Source organism: Rhinolophus sinicus, chromosome 1, assembly GCF_057876585.1.
Source record: "Rhinolophus sinicus isolate RSI-liver-muscle chromosome 1, RSI-T2T, whole genome shotgun sequence".
NCBI lineage: Eukaryota > Metazoa > Chordata > Mammalia > Chiroptera > Rhinolophidae > Rhinolophus > Rhinolophus sinicus.
In genome coordinates this window covers 7,252,727-7,272,399 of record NC_142501.1, presented here as the reverse complement: position 1 = coordinate 7,272,399, position 19,673 = coordinate 7,252,727, and the positions used below count along the sequence as shown (strand labels likewise).

Below are 19,673 nucleotides of genomic sequence, written 5' to 3'. Positions count from 1 at the left end.
TGCCTGGTGAAAACACGGCCTCTCCAGGCACACGGCGTCCCCCACAAAGGCCAGCTGGGTGCTGGAGGAAACTCACCCCATCCTCACCGCCATCGGGCTCCCCGCAGGGACGTCCTGCACACCTTCTCCGTGGCCGCCTCGCTTCCTCTCTCTCTCAGCAGGTGACAGGTCCCACCTCACAGAACACGGAGAAGTGGGCAGTCAGAAGCCCCTCCACTTCTTGCCGTCACTCGAAAGCACCTGCACCCACAGGCTGGCCTCTCCACACACGCTCCTGTCTAAGGCTGTGACCCCTTATCCCACTTCCTCTCACACAACAGGACCTCACTGCACCCACCATTCCCTTCCTCTGGGTCTTTGACCCTCTGCAGCCCTCACTCACTCAGTGTGAAACCGCATGGCGGCCTGAGGCCTTCCCGCTGCCCCCCTACAGCCCCCCCGGCGTCACAACACTGCCTCTCCTGCTTTTCCTCCTCCTCCTCTGCCCAGGCCTTGGGTGTTGGGGCTCCTCGGGGTCCTGTCCCAGGCCCTACTCTCCCGCTGCGCACTCTACCTAAGCAAGTCCTTCTGTTCCCACACATCACACCCCCTTCAGTCTCACACCCCCGAGCGGCATCTCAGGCCCAGCCCTCTCCTAGGAGCTCCAGGCGCACACAGCTGACTGCCTCCTGGACGCCTGCACAGCCACCCCTGGTCCCTGCAAACCATTTCCTACCTGCCCTCAGCCCACTCCCACCCTCGGGTTTTCTACATCAGAAAAGGCTCCCACTGTTCACCCAGCTGCTCAAGCCGGAAACTCCCCTTCTTCCCACACCCAAGCGCCACAGTGAATCAGTTTCCACAATCTGACACCAGCTCTTCACATTCTCCTGAGCCCCCTACTTCGCCCACCCTCACGACAGCGGCTGTCTCTGTTAAGGCCACCACTGTCTTGCCCAGATCACTACTGGCCTAACTGGTCCCCAGACACCAGCCTGGTCCCCCTTCCTTTCGTTCTCCATGAGGCACCACAGGGCTCAGTGTGTCTTTCAGATCAGGTTGTGCTTCGACTTGCAATCCCGCCACGGTTTCTCCCGGTGGCCAGCAGGGCCTCCCTGTTCTACCCACTGCGCCCCCAGCGTCACCTCTCACAACACGTTCCCGGTCACACTCTACCACTCTGGCCACAATTAGCCTGCAGTGAGCTCTGCACACGTACACGCCCCTCTCGCCCCTGTGCTTTCACACATGCTTTCGCCTCTGAACACACATAGGTGAGCAAGACGAGGAAGAATAATTTCCTGTGGCCAAATAGTTTCAAAGGCAAAAATCCTTTCACTTAGTTTTACTATAAAAAAAATGTTTAAACTGAGTGTGAGCACAATGCAATACAGCTAACAGAATCCAGAGTGGGGCCTCCAAACTTACGAGAGCCCAAAGTCCGGCTCGGTCCCAGGGGGACCGGAGAGAGGAGGTGACCCAGCCTTGAGGAAGGACACAGCCTTGGGGAAGGACGCGCCGAACGAGCTCCCCGCGCAGAGCTGAGCGCACATCTCAGGTCCGTCCTGGCTTCTGACTGGGGACGGCAACAAGGCACCTCACTGCAGGCCCCTCACACTCACTGCACGAGGCCACCTCTGAGTACGTCGCCCCACGTTTCATCACATGACTGGGAGGGGGCGGGAGCCATTCTCGGGTCCGTCCCCACTCTCACCCTCCTGACACTCAATTTCCCCTTCTCCACAATGCGGGGGAGGCAGTGGGCGGATGAAAAAGGTCTTTGCAGTTCTGATGTTCTAGCATTTTAAATATGAAAAAGGATTATGACCTGCGGTCAGCAAAGTCTCAAGCAAGTACCTGTTAGTCCCAACTAAACACATTCAACAGATGTGGCCTCTCCTGCCCACAAAGGTAGGCATCCTACACTGACTGCCAGGCAGTCACATTCAACAAAGACACACTTCCGGCTCTAAGGACAAGAGTTCACTGACGTGCCGCCATGTCAACCCAGCAAGGAGTCCCAGCGACAGCACAACACTGACGCTGCCGAGGCAGACGCGGCAGAATCCCCGCACACAAGCGTCTGTCTCCCGCGCTCGTTAGCTCTCGCTCTCTCTGTCAGTGCCCCTCTCATGTCCAGGTGGTCAGGGCTGGGGAGCCCATGACGACGCATCAGCTCATCACCACCAGAGCGCCCCCGTTCACTTCAGGGTGTCTTTACATGCTACCCACAGCACCTCACAGGACCTGTGACAGGTGGCTACAGGTCCAAGAGCCACGCGTGGTGACGTTGCAGGGAATGGGGCCGTCAACTCAGCACCTTCGTTTCCGCTCCGCTCCCCAGGCCGTTCTTTAAGGAACCCCGCCACCACCGTGGGCTAAGCTGTGTCACACACTTGCAAGAGTCCTTCTCTCAGTCAGAAGCCTCGCCCAGTGGGATACTTCTTCCTTGAGCTACAAGTTTTCCTGACTCAAGAGACATACCCTAAAGCCTAACAAAGAAGTCACATAGACCCCGATGAGACAGAAAGACTTTTCTGGCAAGAGCAGAAGGAAAAAATATAGAATGGGTCAGAAGGTTGCCCTTTGTTCAGGCCAAATAAAATGGGGGTATTCAACGGGGCAGCCGTGATGGGGTGAGAGGGAGAGGAGAGACCTGAGCACTGAGGCGCGTTCTCAGGCGCTGCCTCTGAAGTGCAAAGGCAGGTTCCCAGATTCCACAAAGCGTTATTAACAACACTCATGAGTCAGCGTGGCCTCAGGTCAACCACTTCAGCGTCTTTCAAGCCCTCTACTTTGCGGCAGCCCCTTCTCGAAGCAGGACTTCCTGTCACTTTACAAAGGGCCTCTGTGGGCAGTTCCCCGCTGCCTCTTCCTGAGCAGAGCGGGGCACTTTCCGAGGCTGTCCCCTCCCTCAACGTCTGACCGAAGCCACTGCCCTGCTGAACCCTCCAGAGGGGTTGCGGCCCCGGCTGAAGGGGCGAAAAGCACCCCCTGAAAACTGGAGGCAGCAGAGAGAACAATGCCAAAGAGCATGGCTCCCGGATAAATCTAGGAGGTCTCTGGAATCTGCATCTACGATTCTTCACAAGACACATGGGTGTGACCGCTCCACGGCCCAGTCACCTCAGGCCATAAACCTACAAGGCCTGAGATTGACACTGCTTGTCTGTAACATGGAACCCAATCTGCGTTAGGGGCTCTGGGACTCAGATGGCACCTGTCGGGACCTGGCACGGCCTGTAGTATGGGGCCTTCAGCAGTCGGGAGCTTCCAGGGTGATGGTGATTCCAGGCCAGCCTCGGTCAAGTAAGCCTGACACGATCGATCACTGAGGCAGCGACCTTTGGCGGGGCGGGGGGGGGGGGGGGGGAGAGACACATGACTACCTCCAACACAGGGAATGCCAAGTACTCGGACAGAATTCTACGCAAAGCGCTAGGACAACAGGCAGGAGGTCCAGAAAGGGTGCGCAGGGCTGACACTTCCGTGAGAATTCATCAGCGGAGAAGCAGGGAAAGGCACCCCCAGTGGAGGAGCAATAAACCAGCACAGCACAGGGTCCGCAGGTCCTGGAGGCAAGCCCTGGGCAGCGGCTGTGGCTTTTCAGGAGAGGAGAGAGATGATTCACAAAGGGCAGGGTGCCTGTGGGCACACAGTCTGGTTGCCAGCCTGAGTCACTCATGAGAGTGCTGCTGTCTACCTACCGGCGATAAAAAGGAGCACTTCCGGCTACGCCGCCCACCACCAGCGGCAAGGAAACCACCAACCACACCTCACACGCATCACAGCTCTCAGGAGACAAACTGCTCAAAGACTTCTCTAGCAGCGCTGTGAATGTGTGCCTTTGAAGTTAAAAAGTCACGCAAACCACAAAGGGACTTGGTTTTTCAGTATTCTGAGGAATCTATGCACTCAACTATGGTGCCACTTTCTCAAGAAACAATTCCACTTCATTTGAATGTACAGGCTGAAGCCCAAGTCTTCTGTTCTAGAGAAGGACACAGGGCCATTTTGGACCTGCTAGGACAAACTGACGACTGAGTCCTGTCCTAATTTGACAGTGATTTTATTCATTAAAAAGTTCATGTAACATGAAGGACTGTCCAAAATTTGAAAAAAATGAACAGGGAACCCACTTATCAAGCAACAATCTGAAACCAATGGGCTAAAACCAAGCATTATATTAATAGCAAACGTTTCCCTTAAACAGGGAGAGTGGAGAGAGAACAGGGTTTGAACGAGCTGTGAAGTTTTAACTTCTAAGCCTCATTCTTCTTATCTATAAAATGGGGATAAACACAGTTGCCCTACTTCATGGGAAAGTTACGAGAAATTTAAATGACACATTATATGCGAATGTCTGAAAACACTGGGCACTCAGCAAACATTCGTCTCTGCCTGCTTGTCCCCAGCCCAAGTCCAGTCTTGTTGGTCATGACCTCCCCACACAGGGCGCCTGCCACCTCGGCAAACAGAACTTTCACACCCATTCCTCAGCTGTGCCACTGAAAACTCCAGGAACACAAAGTAAACACCTGCAATGTTAAGCCTCCTACATATCTTTTTAATGATGCTACCTGCCTAATAAACATTTCCAGTTACCAGATTCCAAAGGAGAAAAATGAATGACATTTCCATTTATGATAAAATGCCCAGCTACCATATAGAAGTATTATCTGAGAAGGCCAAAGAAAATGACTTGGTTACTATCTTGATTTCAATGATAATACCCAACACACACACACACATACATACATACACACACACACACACACACACACACAGTGAGAGAGAGAGCGAGAGGACGAGAGAGAGAGACAGACAGACAGACAGACAGACACTATTCTTAATAAAACATTTGTCAATTTGGCTGGCTCAAGAAATAGCCTCTGTCCAAAATTTTAAAATATTTTCACTAAAATATGTAATTTATTCTGTAAAACTCAGTAAAATATTAACTCAAAACAATTTTATGTATATTTACCCCAATATTCTAAAAACATTTACTTTCCGAGGGCCAGAAACCCTGCTAAGAGTTGGGGGAGGGAGTAAAATAAATCCATCAGAAGACTGGGTCCTGCAGTGCAGGAGCACACAGTACAGCAGCAGGAAAGGTAAGTCAAGGTCACACCTGGTTAGGCTGACAGGGGGGAGGGGAACAGCTGTCTGGAAGAGGAAGGGAGGGGCTGGCTGCCTGCAGCCCAGGGACAGTGAGCTGGGCAAGCTCTGTCAAGGTTCACATGGCTCTGAGAAGCTGGACAGACGACAGAACAGCCCAAAGCCCCGGGGTGCACAGATCTGTGCAGCCCAAAGCCCCGGGGTGCACAGATCGCTTCAGTGCAGCATTCTTAGGCCTAAAACACCGAACACTAGCTTAGTCAAGAATCTATGTTTATGAGCAGGTGATTGCACAGAAACAAGTCTGGAAGGCATGTACCAAACCGTGTGAATCCCTTCATTCAACAAAATGTAAAGAAGGCTTAAGACGTGCCAGGCATGGGCGAGGCCTGGGGCACAGGGTGAACGAGAGTGGGAGAGGCCCTGCTGACAATCCAGGGTCCAGAGGGCTTCATGCCAGGCCAGTTCCTTACCAGTCCCAGACCAGTAAGGAACGGAGCGGCAGGGGGGGTGAGGGCTGGGGAAAAACATGAAGCCAGGTGGGAGGCAGGCTCTGAGGGGGACAGGATGGTGGTCAGAGAAGGGTTTCCTCAGGAGGAGACATCTGAGCAAATACTTGAACAAATGTCAACATTTAGTCCCCTCCTCTGGATGGTGGAATATGTGACTTTGGGTTTTTCTTTTTGCAATATCTGTATTTCTTAATTTTTCTACCCTAAGAGTATTTAGTTGGGTTACTTTTGAAAATCCAAACAAAACTAAGGTACCACGTGGGCACCTTCTGTAAGTTCCATAAGCATGAAATTCAAGTTTTTCAGATAAAGGAATCCAGGTCCCTTGTCTTCTAGTCACAGGTAACAGGTCTGCCCTTCACTTCCTTCCACTCGGTCCCAGCGCCAACATACCCTCAAGTCCGTCCTGCAAAGCAAAGCAGGCATTGCGTTCATGGCCGTGTGCACTCCAGCAGGGCCCAGGACTCCATGACACGCACACTAGTTTCCTAGGTGACCCCTTCTTCCCATGACTCTGAACACCAGCCACGTGCTGACGCCTCCCAGCTTTACTCCTCCAGCACAGACCTGTCCCCGGAACTCCGACTCCCGCACTGCCCAGCCACTGGCTCAGCATCCTGAGTGTTTGAGAGCCTCTCAGACGGACACGCTGCCCAAAACCCACCCTTTGTCACCCACCCCCCAGAGGGGCTGCCACCCCAGGCTTTCTCCTTTAGTAAACAGCTCCCTCACCTGCACTGCTGCTCAGGACACTGCCCCGTGCCATCCCTGACTCGCTCCTTCCCTCACACCCACATCCCATCAGCTGCACCTTGAAACAGAACTGGAATGTGGTCCCTTCGCACCACTTCTGCCTCAGCTACCCAAACTCAAGCCACCAAACTCAACAGCTGCCAACAGCTACCTGTCACACTTATCTACACTCCCTTCCCTGACTTACAAGACCCCGTGCCATCTGGCCCCAGCTTCCAGCTGCAGTCTCAGCTCCTTCTGATCCCCACTCCTGATGCCTCCAGCTACGGCGAGCTTCCTGTGGGTCTCCAGACACCGCAGGCTCAGGCCCAGCTTTGCACTGGCTGCCCTTCTGCCAGCAGCAGCCTTCATCTGCAGGCTTTGCTGCCTCACATCGTCATACCTCTGCTTCCAGATCACCTGCTTGAGAAAGCCTCCCGAATCCAGCCCCATTCCTGACACTTCAGCCCCTAACACCGCTGCATTTTCTTGATTAGACTCAGCCCCACATGCCAAATTCTATGAACTGTCTCTTTCCACTCACAGGAACACAAGCTCCTGAAGAACAAGGATTTTGTCTTGTTCACCCTGTCCTCTTAGCACTGATGTGTAACAGGCGTGCAATAAACGTGTCTAGAATCAATGAGTCATGGAACGTGGGAGACTCTGGCACAAACACACAGTGTGATAGAACAGACTTCTGTTTTCAGCAGCAAGGCTAACCAGGTATCTTAATGAATCTCCTGCTGCAAAATTTTAAAAGCTAAATAAAATAACTGCATCACTAAGCTGGCAAGAAATAAAGGCAAATTTAAAGAAACCCTAGAATATAAGTAGATAAATCGGTTGAAGTAACAGAGAGACAAAGACAGAAACTATAAAAGAAAAATTAACAGATTTGGAGGAAATAATGTCTGACTTACATCTAATGAAGATCCAGAAGGAGATAACATTAAGAATGGGAAAGAAGCAATATCTAAAGATAATTTTTCAGAATGCTAAAAGACACTAAATCACAGATCAAAGAAGTCTAGTGAATTCAAACAAGAGTTTAAAGAGTAAGAGAGAGCCAGTCACAGCACCACAAATTAAAAACTGAAAACTCAAAGTTACAGCACAGACTATAAAAACAGCCAGAGAGGAAAGATCACAAAGAATGCCAATTGGACTAGGAGCAACAGTGAAAGCCAGCAGACACTGGCATAGCACTGTATTCTACATGCTGAGCAACAATAACTGCCAACTGAGAATGCTATACCCAGCAAAACTAGTTTTTAAGAATGAAGAACTAGACATTTTCAGACAGATAAAATATGCACCACACAAAAAAACCCTCACAGAAAAGGAAATTCTAAAGACTATACTTCAGGCAAAAATAAATGATCTCAGACAGAAAGCTCAAAGCACAAGAAAGAATCGTACGTGAATACACTGGTAAATATATGGACAAATCTAAATAGCACTGATTGTATGAAACACGGTATCTAATTTGTGAATTAAAAAATTCAGAAAAGAAATACTAGACAAGTTGGAAGAGGGTGTGGAGTTAAAATGTTTTAATACTTCCATTAGTCAAAAGAAAAGTAAAAACATTACTTTAGATTTTGTTAAGTGTGTTAAAATATCTAGGTTAGCCACTAAAGGACTAGACAGAATTTAATTTCTAAACTAAGAGAGAAAAAAAATGCATTGGAGGGGGTGGGGACAGAACTCAAAACAAAAGAAGGCAAAGAAACAGAAAACCTCACCAGAAAAAATTATAGCAAAAGGAAGGTACAGGAAACAAGAAAATCCTGCATCTATTCGTAACCATTTCTATTTAAATTGTGCTGGAAGTACTAGCCAATGTAATAAGAAAAACAGTAAAAGGTATAAGAATTAGAAAAGAGGAAAGAAAACATTATTTGTAGATGATATGGTTTTAGCAAGGTTGATGGATTCTGGAATGCCATCTTTGAGAATGGCAGCTCTCAGCTACGATGTAAGAGCTATCTACAGCGCTGGGGGCTGCATGCATTTGGTTTCATTTAACACGAGGAAAATGCCATTGTACTCCTCCTTTGACAGATGAGGAAACTGAGGCTCAGAGAGGTTAAACATCTTGCCCAAAGCCACCTGGCAGGTAAATGGTTAGTTTTGAAATTAAGTCCATCTGTCCCCAAAGCTTAACCACTATGCCTGCCACAGACTGAGGCAAACGATGAGGACACCGCCTAATAAGCGCCCTCTGTGCTCAGAGCAAGGATGACCGTGGGATTACAAGCACACTGGCTATACGTATAAGGAGAAGGGGAGACGAACCCGAAGAAAGCCAGGGAGGCGCCTGCAGTGAGATCTGAGGCGAGCAGGGGACGGCTCAGAGGGGATGCAGCTCTGGAGAAAGCAAGAACAGCATTTACTAAGGCAAAACGGTATGAAGAATCAAGGTGGTGAAAAAAGGGGGGGAGGGGTGGGGGAGTAGCTGAATCCGAGGACGCAAAATAGGTGCCACCAGGCTGGGGACCTTGAACACCACACGAGGAATTTGGGCTTATCCAGAGGGGATGAGGGATCTGATTAAAAGCCCGAGAAGGAAAGCGCCCTGGGACGGAGAGTGGAGAACAGACCATGGAGCCTGTAAACCTGGGCCACCCCATACACCAGCCAGCAGCTACTAAACACTTGAAATGCAGCTAGTGCTACTGAGGAATTGCTTTTTAAAATTTTATTTACTTTTAATTTATTTTCATGTAAGTAGCCACATGTGGCTAGTGGCTACCATATTGGACAGTGCAGCTCTAGAAGTCAGAGACTGGAGAAAGAGAAATGGAATAATACTTGAGGAAGAACAGACACAGTGACCGATCACACCAAGCAATGGAGGAGTGGGGAGAGGACACAGAGACTAAAAACTCCTAACTTTGAGAGCAAGGTAGGTAGTAATCCACGAAGAGAAACAGAGAATTCAGAAGAACTGGTTTAGGATGGGCAGTAACTGGTTTGGGCCTGATAAACGAGAGGCACCGCACATTCGCTCTGACCTCCTTGCCTTTGTACGTGCTGATCCCTCCACCTCTCTTGTCTAACACACACCCGTCACGAAAACGCACCCTCAAACTGTGACGTTTTCCGCAGCTTCCCCCATTCTTCACAGCAGAATAAGGTCCAGATAGCTCTGGAACGAGACTCATGGCCACGGCGCGTAGAAGTCTCTCTGCCCTTCCGGACTGTGAGCTCCGCAGGGGCAAGAACTCCATCCCAACCACCATGGACCCCAGGGCCCAGGGCAGCGCCTGACGCAGACGGAGTGGACAAGAGAGAACGCTAAGAAAAATCTCTCCGAGAAGGAGAAACATCACCGCTCTTTGTGCCTGAGGTATCATTGTACATCTATGCCACGTGGCACTCACTCAGTTTAGAAATTGAATTGAAAGAACGAATGCATGTATGCACAAATAAACACTGGATCGAGCCAGCCAGCATCCAGGAGGGCTGTCCCCGCAGGCAGCGACCTAATGGAGGCTTGGAAAGGAGTACGGGGCTCGTCACGTGCCTGCGCGCCCATCAGTGAGAGCAGTCGGGTGCTGGGACGATGACAGTTTACAGAAGCCTCGCTCCGGGATTTCTCATCGTTATGATTTCTGCCATCCCAAATTCAAACTCTTCAGACGTCGCAGTGCACTCGATGCACCTAAGAATGAGTGCAATGCTTCCGAGTTCAACATTAACTACGCAGAGCTTTCTCCCCCCAGAGTGGACCCGTGCTGTCTGCGTGGCCTCACGGTCTCGCTGTGTAACCTTCTCCCTGTGCAGTAAACGTCGGGTCAGGTCTGACCAGTGCACCTGAGCTGAACACCTCGGAGGTGGTAAATTACCAAAGTCATTATCATTTGGTCTTCAGTTCACTGCGCCCTGCGCTCTTTTTTCTTTATGTGTCAGTTCATACTGGGAAAGAACCATAAAGAGATCACTTCACTGTCCCCAAATTATCCTGTGCTTTATTATAATTTTGCTAAACTTGCAGCACCAATACACATTAGGAACTTGAGAATCAAAGAGAGAATTCTAAACTGAGAAGGTCAACGTTTAGCCTGTCAATTACATCAACATCTTGTCAAGTAAGCATTTTCCAGCAAAATCATTCTCCCCTGATCTCCCTCAAGGTCGCTGCTGCAGAACAAACCCTGATGGGAAACAAGACTGAATATGAAACGCAGGCTTCATATTAACAGGAAGACAATTTAAGCCCCGTACTATTGCAATGGCCATTGACACAATTTCAAATTGAGAATACTTCCTGTTAGACTCTGTAAGTTACCCAAAAATAGAGCAATACGCTTTGTGAAGCCACATCAAAATTCATGTCTTATGATTCACATACGACTGAGTGTAATGAGAAAAAAATTTAGGCCACATTCTCAGGGCTGGAGGAAACGTTAAATATAGACACCTAGTCTGTCACTTGGTATCAAGGCAGAACCGTGTGACGCAAACGGACTTAGACCCGCCCGGAGACACAGACTGTAGTGCCTTCTAGAGCGACCTGCACAGGAAAGGGGCCACTACAGCTCATTCATTCATCATTCACTCACTCAGTCAAATTAATGGCCCAGGTTTTCCACTGTTACCATCTCTCCATCCTCGTGCACACACCCCTCTTCACCTGGCTCTAGGGCCTAGGACCTACCTGGGATACTGGGAGGCGTTTCTTCAAAGCCAAAGGAGGTTCTAAGGCCACCACTAGAGGCTGGTCTGGAGAAAAGCCCTGAGCAGAGATGGAAGTGAGGAGGCCCACAGGACACCAACCCTCAGAGCCCTCTGGGCCACCAGCCACGGGGGCTGCCCTCCCACCCCCCCTCAGGCTGCGGCAAAGCCAGCACCAGATCCCGCTCACATCTCTAAATTTCACAGGCATACCAGCAGTTATCATAATGCGGGCAGAAGCCAGGGGCAAGTGGGAATATCAAATACTACTAACTGGTACAATTATATATATTAATAATATATTAAAGGGAACAAAAGTTTTGCCACCCTCAAGTTGCCTTTTTGGGATACTGATTTTAAGCTGTTTATTAAGAAACAGACTCAGAAAGAAACTTTGGCCCTCCCCCCTTTCCTGCCCAAGAGATTCAGACAGAGAAACCTGCTTCAGGAAGGTCTTAGGATGTCACCTGTGTGATTTGAATTAAGTGTGATAAGTAGCAGGGCTTCAGGCGGGGCCCGTTAGCTAGATGCCCCCGTGTCCCACATTTCTGGGCGGCCCTGCAAGATTTACCTGCCAGGTGTGTTCCCGCCATGTATGTTCCCCTCTTCCTCAACTACCTGTAAACCATCCATCCTCACTTCTGAAATCTATACCCTGTCCCCCCTCATTTCTCCCTTGTCCAAAAAATGTCATATATGCCCAGTGTTGCTTCATTGTCTTTGGAATTTTCATGTTTATGTGAATTCCTCATTGGCACGTATTAAAACTTCTGATTTTCTGCTGTTAATCTGTCTCTGTTAATCTGGTTATTAGCCCAGCTAGAAGAACTCATAAGATGGGAGGAAACGTATTGATTTTTTTAGCCCCCCCACCATATACATAAAAAGGCCAATTACACATTAAGAAAGGAATTCAGTAAAAATAGTCCATAGTTAACATGTACTGAAAATATAACAGTAAGGACAGAACTGGGGGACAAGGTAACTAGATGCTGGAAGCAGTGAGCCTTCCCCTCCCCACACCCTGACAAGGGTCCTCACACTCGTTAGCCCAGGTGTGGTCCTGTGGCTCTCCAGCTGAAAGCAGCAGCTTCTCCAAGGCTGGTGACAGCGGTGGCCACCACACACCAGGAGAGAAGGCACAGCTCTGACCCGTCACGTAGAAACACTGCTCACCTTCTCCTACTTCATTCTCAAGTTTTAGAAATTCAAACACGTATAAAGTTACTGACCCCAAGTTCAAGTACAATTCAAATGTTGATGAAAAAGCCTGTTTTCCTACAGTACATTTGTTTCAGAAATTCAAGGCATATATATACTCTAAATAAGTCAGAAACTACGAGCAAGTGCTGCTCCATGAACCTCCACCACGGCATTTGAAGGTGACATTTCAAGGACAGATAGTGGGGGTCACACCAGGTCTAAGAACACTCGCCCACTCTTCTCAGCAGGCAGCTAATTCCCATACCTGAATGCCAGAAAGCTTCAAATCCCATTTCTAGGAGAGACTATTTTTAATTGATTCTGGAAAGTTGCGGGTAAATTCCTTTTTTATAAATTTAAATCATCCCCCGTTATCTGCATCATAATGTATTGCTTCATAGCCTATCTTTTCCAAAGTCTATACTTGGAGTTCCTTTCACATCCTGAAGAATCCTCTTTCAAAGAATTGAGTACTTCTGTCCATTTCATTAGTTGTGATTTTATTAAGTTTGGATTTCTCATCTGGCAGATAATCATACAATGAGGTTCACTGAGAACAGTAACAACTGAGTAAGACCTAGTTTAGGGGAGAAGCGAGAAAAACCCTGTAAAATAGAGAAATTCTTAATTTTAAGAAAAATCTCTCTGAGGGGGAAATGTCAGTGCTTCAGGTAATTCAATGTACACTTATGCCACTTAAGAAAATTATTAACTCAAAGCTCAGTATTTGAACATGAAACAAATGAAAATGGACTCATCAGAAGAAAAAAAGCCATTCTTAAATCCTATTAATCTTGAAATACTATGTGGAGAAAGCAGATAAAGGAAAGGCCAGTGACCCAGCAGTCAGGAGACCTGGGTTCTAGACTCTCTGCTACCAGGAAGCGGTGTGACCTTGGACAAGTCAACGCGGCATTTCACCTCTTGGTCTTAATTCTTTTGTTTAAAAAAAACAACGAAGGGGTGTGACTATATGGACCCCAAGAACCATCACAACTCTAAATATCATGTCCCCACCTTGTTAATTATGCCACCAAATGAATAATAGAATTATAATTATGTAGCTGGGAAAAACAGTTAAAAAGTAAGAAGGCATAAAAAGAAAGTGGGGAAAGGGAGACTTATTCTTACACTGGCATAAATCTCAACCCTGCAAGACATGCTTTCGTTTGAAGTTATAATACCTCTTTATTGTGTTCATAAATGCAGCATTTAAAGTTCATCTAGAATTCAGTAAGATGGTGCATTATGAGGAAAAAAGGATTTAAGGAGATACTTAGAATTACAAGAGCAAGGGCAAAACCGATGGACCTGACTAAGGTCTGAGAGAAATATTATATATTTGGGGGATTTCTGGACAACAGAAAATACATAACCCTAAAGTGTTAGAAATACACAAATCGCACTTAGGTAACAACCTAACAAGAAAATATGCTTCTCTCTGTGGCTCAGACGTCCGGCGCGGCACTTTTTGGAGAACAGAAAGATGACACTGCCCTTCTAATATTCACAGCAATAGGTAATACAATAAATATGTTCGCTTAGTGATGGGTCACTCAAGTATCAGGATTAAAACAAAAAGGAAAAAACCTTCTAGTTCGAGTGACGGTACTGCAGCAATAAAACGGAGGGGAAAGGGGCCACAATTTTTCAATTCCAGAATATGACTTCCAAGGTAAGAAACAAATACGCAGATAAGGCTGCTCAGTTATTGAAACAATAAAACTTTTACATTTTGCTATCTAATACAAATGAAAACAAAGTGTCTAGTGACAGCAGTTGGATGGGGACAAGGGCACAGGGTCCCGCTGAGAAGAGAAATAAGATCTGGCTGAGGAAGAGGGACGGGGCTTGGAGCAGGCCCAGCTAATTCGGCTTGAGGTCTGGAGGAGCCGGTCGGGGAACAGCAGCGACAGTCAACTGGAAAAGATAATCTGTTCATTTTCTCTCACGAGTCCCATTTATGTGTTTGTAGATTAGATTTGGCTGCTAAGATAGGAAGTGGCAGGCAGCATGTTATAACCATAATGCCTGAAAGTAGGGAAAAAAACCAGCCCTCTAGTAACAGTTAACTCGAGTAACTCATTTAGCTACTAGCCAGTAAGAAAAACAGACAGCTAGAAATATGTAAGCTAGTCTACAACATGCCGAAGTTTCTAATTTATTCCATCTATTTTGAAGTGAAGCACACACATATGTTCTGAAACCAGAGTAAAAATCATAAAGCACAATCCTTGATTCATTTAGGCCAAAATCTATAAACCAAGAAAATCGAACACTTACTCTGGCATTTTCTCAAAGCGTTTGGATAAAACACTCCACACTGGTTAATAATGAACTGCCTAAACATTTCCTTCGTGAAGCTCTAAAACTAGGTGTGCTGAAAAGGTGAGACTGACGTTAAAGCAATCACTCAGGAAAAAAACAAAATCAATGAAAATTCTACTTTCAAAAAGGTCTGCCTTAAAGGAAATGTACAGCCTAAATCGAACACTCACGTTTTTCTGTCAAACGCCGGCTTCGCTGCCTAACTTTGCAGGTCCGCTTCCGTACCTGCCTCCTCCCAGCCCCAGCCCGGCTGGTATGTCTGACCTCCGGCTCCCAGCAGAATTCTCCCTGCAGATTTCATCATTTCCTGTTGGCTGCCGACTCCTTGCAGCCGAGATAAGGCCAGTCTCCTTCACTGCTGCGTTCATCCTCCAGGCACCAGGTTCTCAGAACGCTGCCCAGGCAGGGCCTTCTGGGGCCATCACAGAGCTTTCTTTTCAGAAAGTGGCCAAACGGAAATCTCAGTACTCCGTGGAAAATCAGAGAGACAAGGTCTGAGAATAAAAGTCTATCACCCCCAAAATCATCCTATAGTATATACACTAACTTCCACCATATGTCAGCGTCTTAGAATCTCTTCTTGTTTGTGGGAGAAAAAAGACATGCTCTGTATCTAAGGAGCCAGGCGTGACAGGAGTTAACGTGACAGGGACTTACTTGCATGAGATGATCTAACGCAGTCCCTACATCTACGTGTGAAACTGCTTCTCTCTGCCTCCACACACCACGGCCAAGCAGTCTGTTAGTGGGAGGTGCAGGGGAAGCAGGCTCGCTGCCGAGACAGGCAGGCAGGGGACCCGGGCTCTGCAGCACCGCCACCGCCTCAGAACCACACCACTCAAATACGCCCAGAGTGAAAACCAAACACAAAACACCTTACCTCCCGGGGTTATACAAAAAATTGAAAGTGAAGGAAGAAAAGAATAATGTGATTTTAGGCGAGGAGGAAGAGATCCTATTATCTCCTCACAATACACGCTGCGTACTTCCCTTCGATAACGTCCAGAGGAGGCGTAATTCATCTATGCGGCCCGAAGCCCGGACGGGGCAGGAAGGGTCCCGGGGCCCTGCCAGGCGGTGCAGGGCTGCGCTACGTTTGCAAACATGCATTGGCACTTATTATAGGTGCTCTTTTACGGGTGTGTATTATAACTCAGTACGTGGTACAGAAACGTATGCAACAACAGCAAAAAAATGTAAACGCTACAGGAAACTGATCTGCAAAAACTGACAAGAAACAAATATTTCAAGGGCTCAATTTCCCCAAAGTGCCCTCCCAGAAGATACATGACCCCCCCCCCACCCCAAGTCCTACGGCAAGCTGGGGTGGTGGTGGCCAGAACAGGGCTTGCAACATGGGCCTACGGGGAAGTCAGTGGCTGAGGCAAACATGTCATTGACAAAAGTATATACTGCCGGGGGGGAGGGGAAGCTGTGCTAAGTGTATATATAATACATTGTTCACCAATGTCTTGCTACCCATATTCATTCAAAACGTTGTTAAAAACAGCCATCTAGTCTGACCTTATTACACAAAACGGAATAAGTCAAAAAATATTTTTCTAAAATCTAGTGTTTAGAAATTCCTTAATGGAAAAACACCAATAAAGCAAAGGCCATATCAACATAAGGCTTGATTACTTGACATACAAGAATATGATAATAATTCACACTACTTGGAAAACTATTATACCATCTTCCTTTCTCTCCCCTACCAAGAAAACACCAGAGAAGTCAACCCAAAACAGATTTCCCTGTATTCTGCAGCCCGCTTGGTTAAAGCAATCACTCCCGTACAGAGTGGCAGACGTAAGAAGGCGTACCAGGCCCGCCACACTCGGCCCTAACGGTCACTGTGTCCGGTGACAGACACTGAGGCTGGAAGAGGCTGAGCTGCAGGTCAAATGACGTTTCTAGAGACCACTTCAGGCCCACAACACGCAGGCAGGCTTTCTAAGACTGACGGTCCGGCACTCATCTTTCAAAGTACTTTAAATTTAAGCAGCCCAAAAACATCACAAAAGCCCTTTTCTGGAGGTACTTTCTTCCACTAAGAAAGAATAAACACCTGAGTTCTGATGGTCCCCCTCTCGTTTCATCAGCCAGCGTGACAGAACACTTGTCTTTGCGCCCCGAGCCCCACTTAGGGCTCTTGGTCACGGGAGGGGGCAGTCACAGCCAGGTAGATGTATTCATTTTGTTTGTCTAGGACCCTCGTTGCCTTTATTTATTTTTTTAGAAAGAAATTCTTTTTCTACATTCAATACTATTTTATATCAGTTTCAGGTGTGCAGCTAGTGATTAGACAGTCATATCATTTATGCAGTGACGCCCCTGATTAGTCTAGTGCCCACGTGGCACTGTACGCAGTTGTTGCAACGTTACTGACCATATTCCATAAGCTGTACTTTACATCCCGTGACTATTTTGTAACCACCAATTTGTATTTCTCCATCCCTTCACCTTTTCACCCAGTCCCCCAACTCCCCTCCCGTCTGGCAACCATCAGTTTGTTCTCTGTATCTATGAGTCTTTGTTCGGTGTTTGTTCTTTAGATTCCACATGTAAGTGAGATCAGGTATTTGTCTTTCTGTCTGACTTACACTTATTTCACTTACCATAATACCTTCTAGGTCCATCCACGATCTCTTTACTATTTTTTAATCCAACAAACACAGGTTGCTCAATAAACATTTATATGTGCTTACTTTATTTACGATTAATCATGGAAATAACCCCGTGAGGCTAAGTACTGTCACCGCCTCCGTTTTCCAGGTGAGGTAGCTGAGGTTCAGAGGTTATGATACTGCCCAGCATCGCACAGCTCCACGTGGAGCAGCCAGGATTTGAACCCGGCAACCAGCCCCAGAGGCCCGCTGTTAACCACTGCACCACACGTCTCTCCAGCGTGGCTTCCCTGAAGGGTCACAAGTGGGTCCTACTGAAATACTTATTGGCACTAAGAACGCAGAGAGCAGCGGGGCTACGCAGCAATGAGAGCAGCTTTCCAGAGCGGCGGGGGCTCCTCTCCCTCCGCGTACCGTCAGCCAGGCCTCACCGTTGGCAGAGGACAAGTGCGGCGGTGCTGGGACGCTGGCACGGAAACACTGCTCCAGGGAATGCCATCTGCTAACCTGCCGCATGCGGTGCCTAAGCTGGTATTTCCAGTTCCAATCTGGTTTCTGTCCTGACTTGGAACCGTTGGGCATCCATTCACCGAACATTAGTGCCAGGCACAGCGCTTAGGGCCTCGGGGCCCCTGCCCGGCATTGCTCACAGGGCATGGGAAGGGCAGAGGTGTCAATAAGTAAAAACGGCCTGAGCGGTAAAGGCTAGACGCCAGGGCTGAGGGAACGCTGCCAAGGGAGCGATGGCCCCCGGTGGGAAGCAGGGGCAGGGAAGGCTTCCCGAGGGAGGGGACACGAGTGGGTTCTTCAAGAGCTTTCCACTGACCTCCTGAAACCATGTGAATTACAGCAGAACAAAATTCAGACCAGAGTCCAGCAAGCTGGCTAAAGACGCCAGTGCGGCGGTGACTCAGTCCTGCGCATGTCCGCGTGCACAGCCACTAACCCGGCATAACCCAGACATCGGGACGGCATGTGACCAGGCTGCCTCTCCTGTCTGACGCCTTCGTTATACGACGGTCACCTGGTGAAATGGCTGCCTTTACGGATCTCCTTTTCAAAACTCTGTAAGATGAGTACTACTGGCCCCGTTTTATAAAAGGGAAACCACCACAGAGAAGTTAAGCCACCTGCCCGAGGTCACCCAGCACCATGGCAGCATAGGATTCTAACTCAGGTCCCCTGATGCCTTCAAAGCCCGTCCTCTTTGTCCCACACTCTCATGATGCCCATGCAACTAGACCTGTGAGGGAGAGTCAGAGTATCTGGCAACGGGTCGTGTCAAGTGGGGAAAGGATAACATTTCTACAATCTGATTTCTTCCCTGTTCCTCTATTGGTCTGTCCTGGCTCTAATACCACTGGTGTTTGTTTGTTTGTTTGTTTACACTGAAAGTGTTTATATTCAGAATTCGCCAGCTGGGCTCAGCTCAGATGATCCCAGTTTTGTTGGCAATATCCAAAGCGTCACAGTCAGGAGCCAGGGGAACATATGCCTGCTTCTCCCTCAGGCCTGCTCAGGGGCTGACCTTGGCCACGTCAATGTCATGGAGCCTCTTCCCAGCCCGTCTGGTCTGGTCTGGTGCTTGTTGGCCTTGACACCCACAGCGAACAGTGTGTGGGTGTCCTCTGTCTTCTCCGTGGCTGACTCAGTCAGCCCCCGTGGCTGACTGACCAGCTGGGGGACCTTGGTGACAGCGTGGTGGTCAAGCTTGTTTCTCCTGGGACGCCTTCCCGGGATACCCGGGCTGCCTTCGGAGCCACAGTGCCTTGGGCCTTCGGAAGGTGGGTGACGTGCAGTCTTCTCTGCGTGTGGCCGTGGACGCCTTTCAGCTCTGCTTTCTTTGCTTTCAGATCCTTCGCTCTGGCTTTGGCTTTGGGAAGGGCAGGGGCTTCCTCCTTCACTTCTGGCGCCATCTTCATGAAAAGGCTCTAATACCACTTTTTAAAAAACAGCTTTAATGAGATATAATTCACATACAATTCAGCCCTTTAATATGGATAAGTCAATGGTTTTTGGTGTATTCACAGATTTGTGTAACCATCACCCCTGTCAATTTTCGGACATTTTCACCATCGCGGAAAGAAACCCCATACTCTTTAGCTCTCACTCCTCTCTCCTCCCATCCCTTCCCTCAGCCCTGAGTGAACACTGCCGTTTGCAAGGTTGTTCTTAAAGAGGTCATGGGCACTCAGTAATCGGGTTGTTAAAACAGTGCCAACTGCAGCTCTGGGCTTCAGTCCTTCCTGCCTGGAGAAAGCGAACAGCTGAGCCGGCCAGGGCAGGGAAAAGCCAGACACTCAGGGGCAGGTGCTGAGGTGAGAGGTGGGAGGACCTGGCGGCCCCACACCAGGGGGGCTCCACGCTTCAATGTCCCTGTTATTAACTAACAAGCCCGAAATGCAGAGCAGATAGCCTACCGTTGGCAGGGAGGGCGGAGGTCATGCAAAAACCCAAGCAGAACCCCTCAGGTGGCAAGGCCTTATGC

At 48.5% G+C, this 19,673-nt stretch overlaps 1 protein-coding gene across 8 annotated transcripts in view; it reads right to left on the bottom strand.

Annotated features, from left to right (window-relative positions):
• The window catches only part of PACSIN2 (protein kinase C and casein kinase substrate in neurons 2), a 111,645-nt gene that overhangs the window by 54,533 nt on the left and 37,439 nt on the right, over positions 1–19,673 (bottom strand). Inside the window, exon 1 of one of the 8 annotated variants that reach the window (XM_074326497.2) lies at positions 14,729–15,185. The exons of 5 other annotated variants lie outside the window; for them this stretch is intronic. The gene's annotated coding sequence lies outside the window, so the exon portion shown is untranslated. Of the gene's footprint in view, positions 1–76; positions 99–14,728; positions 15,186–19,673 lie in introns of those variants that run through there. 2 more of the 8 variants (XM_074326492.2, XM_074326493.2) reach the window with 2 other exon arrangements.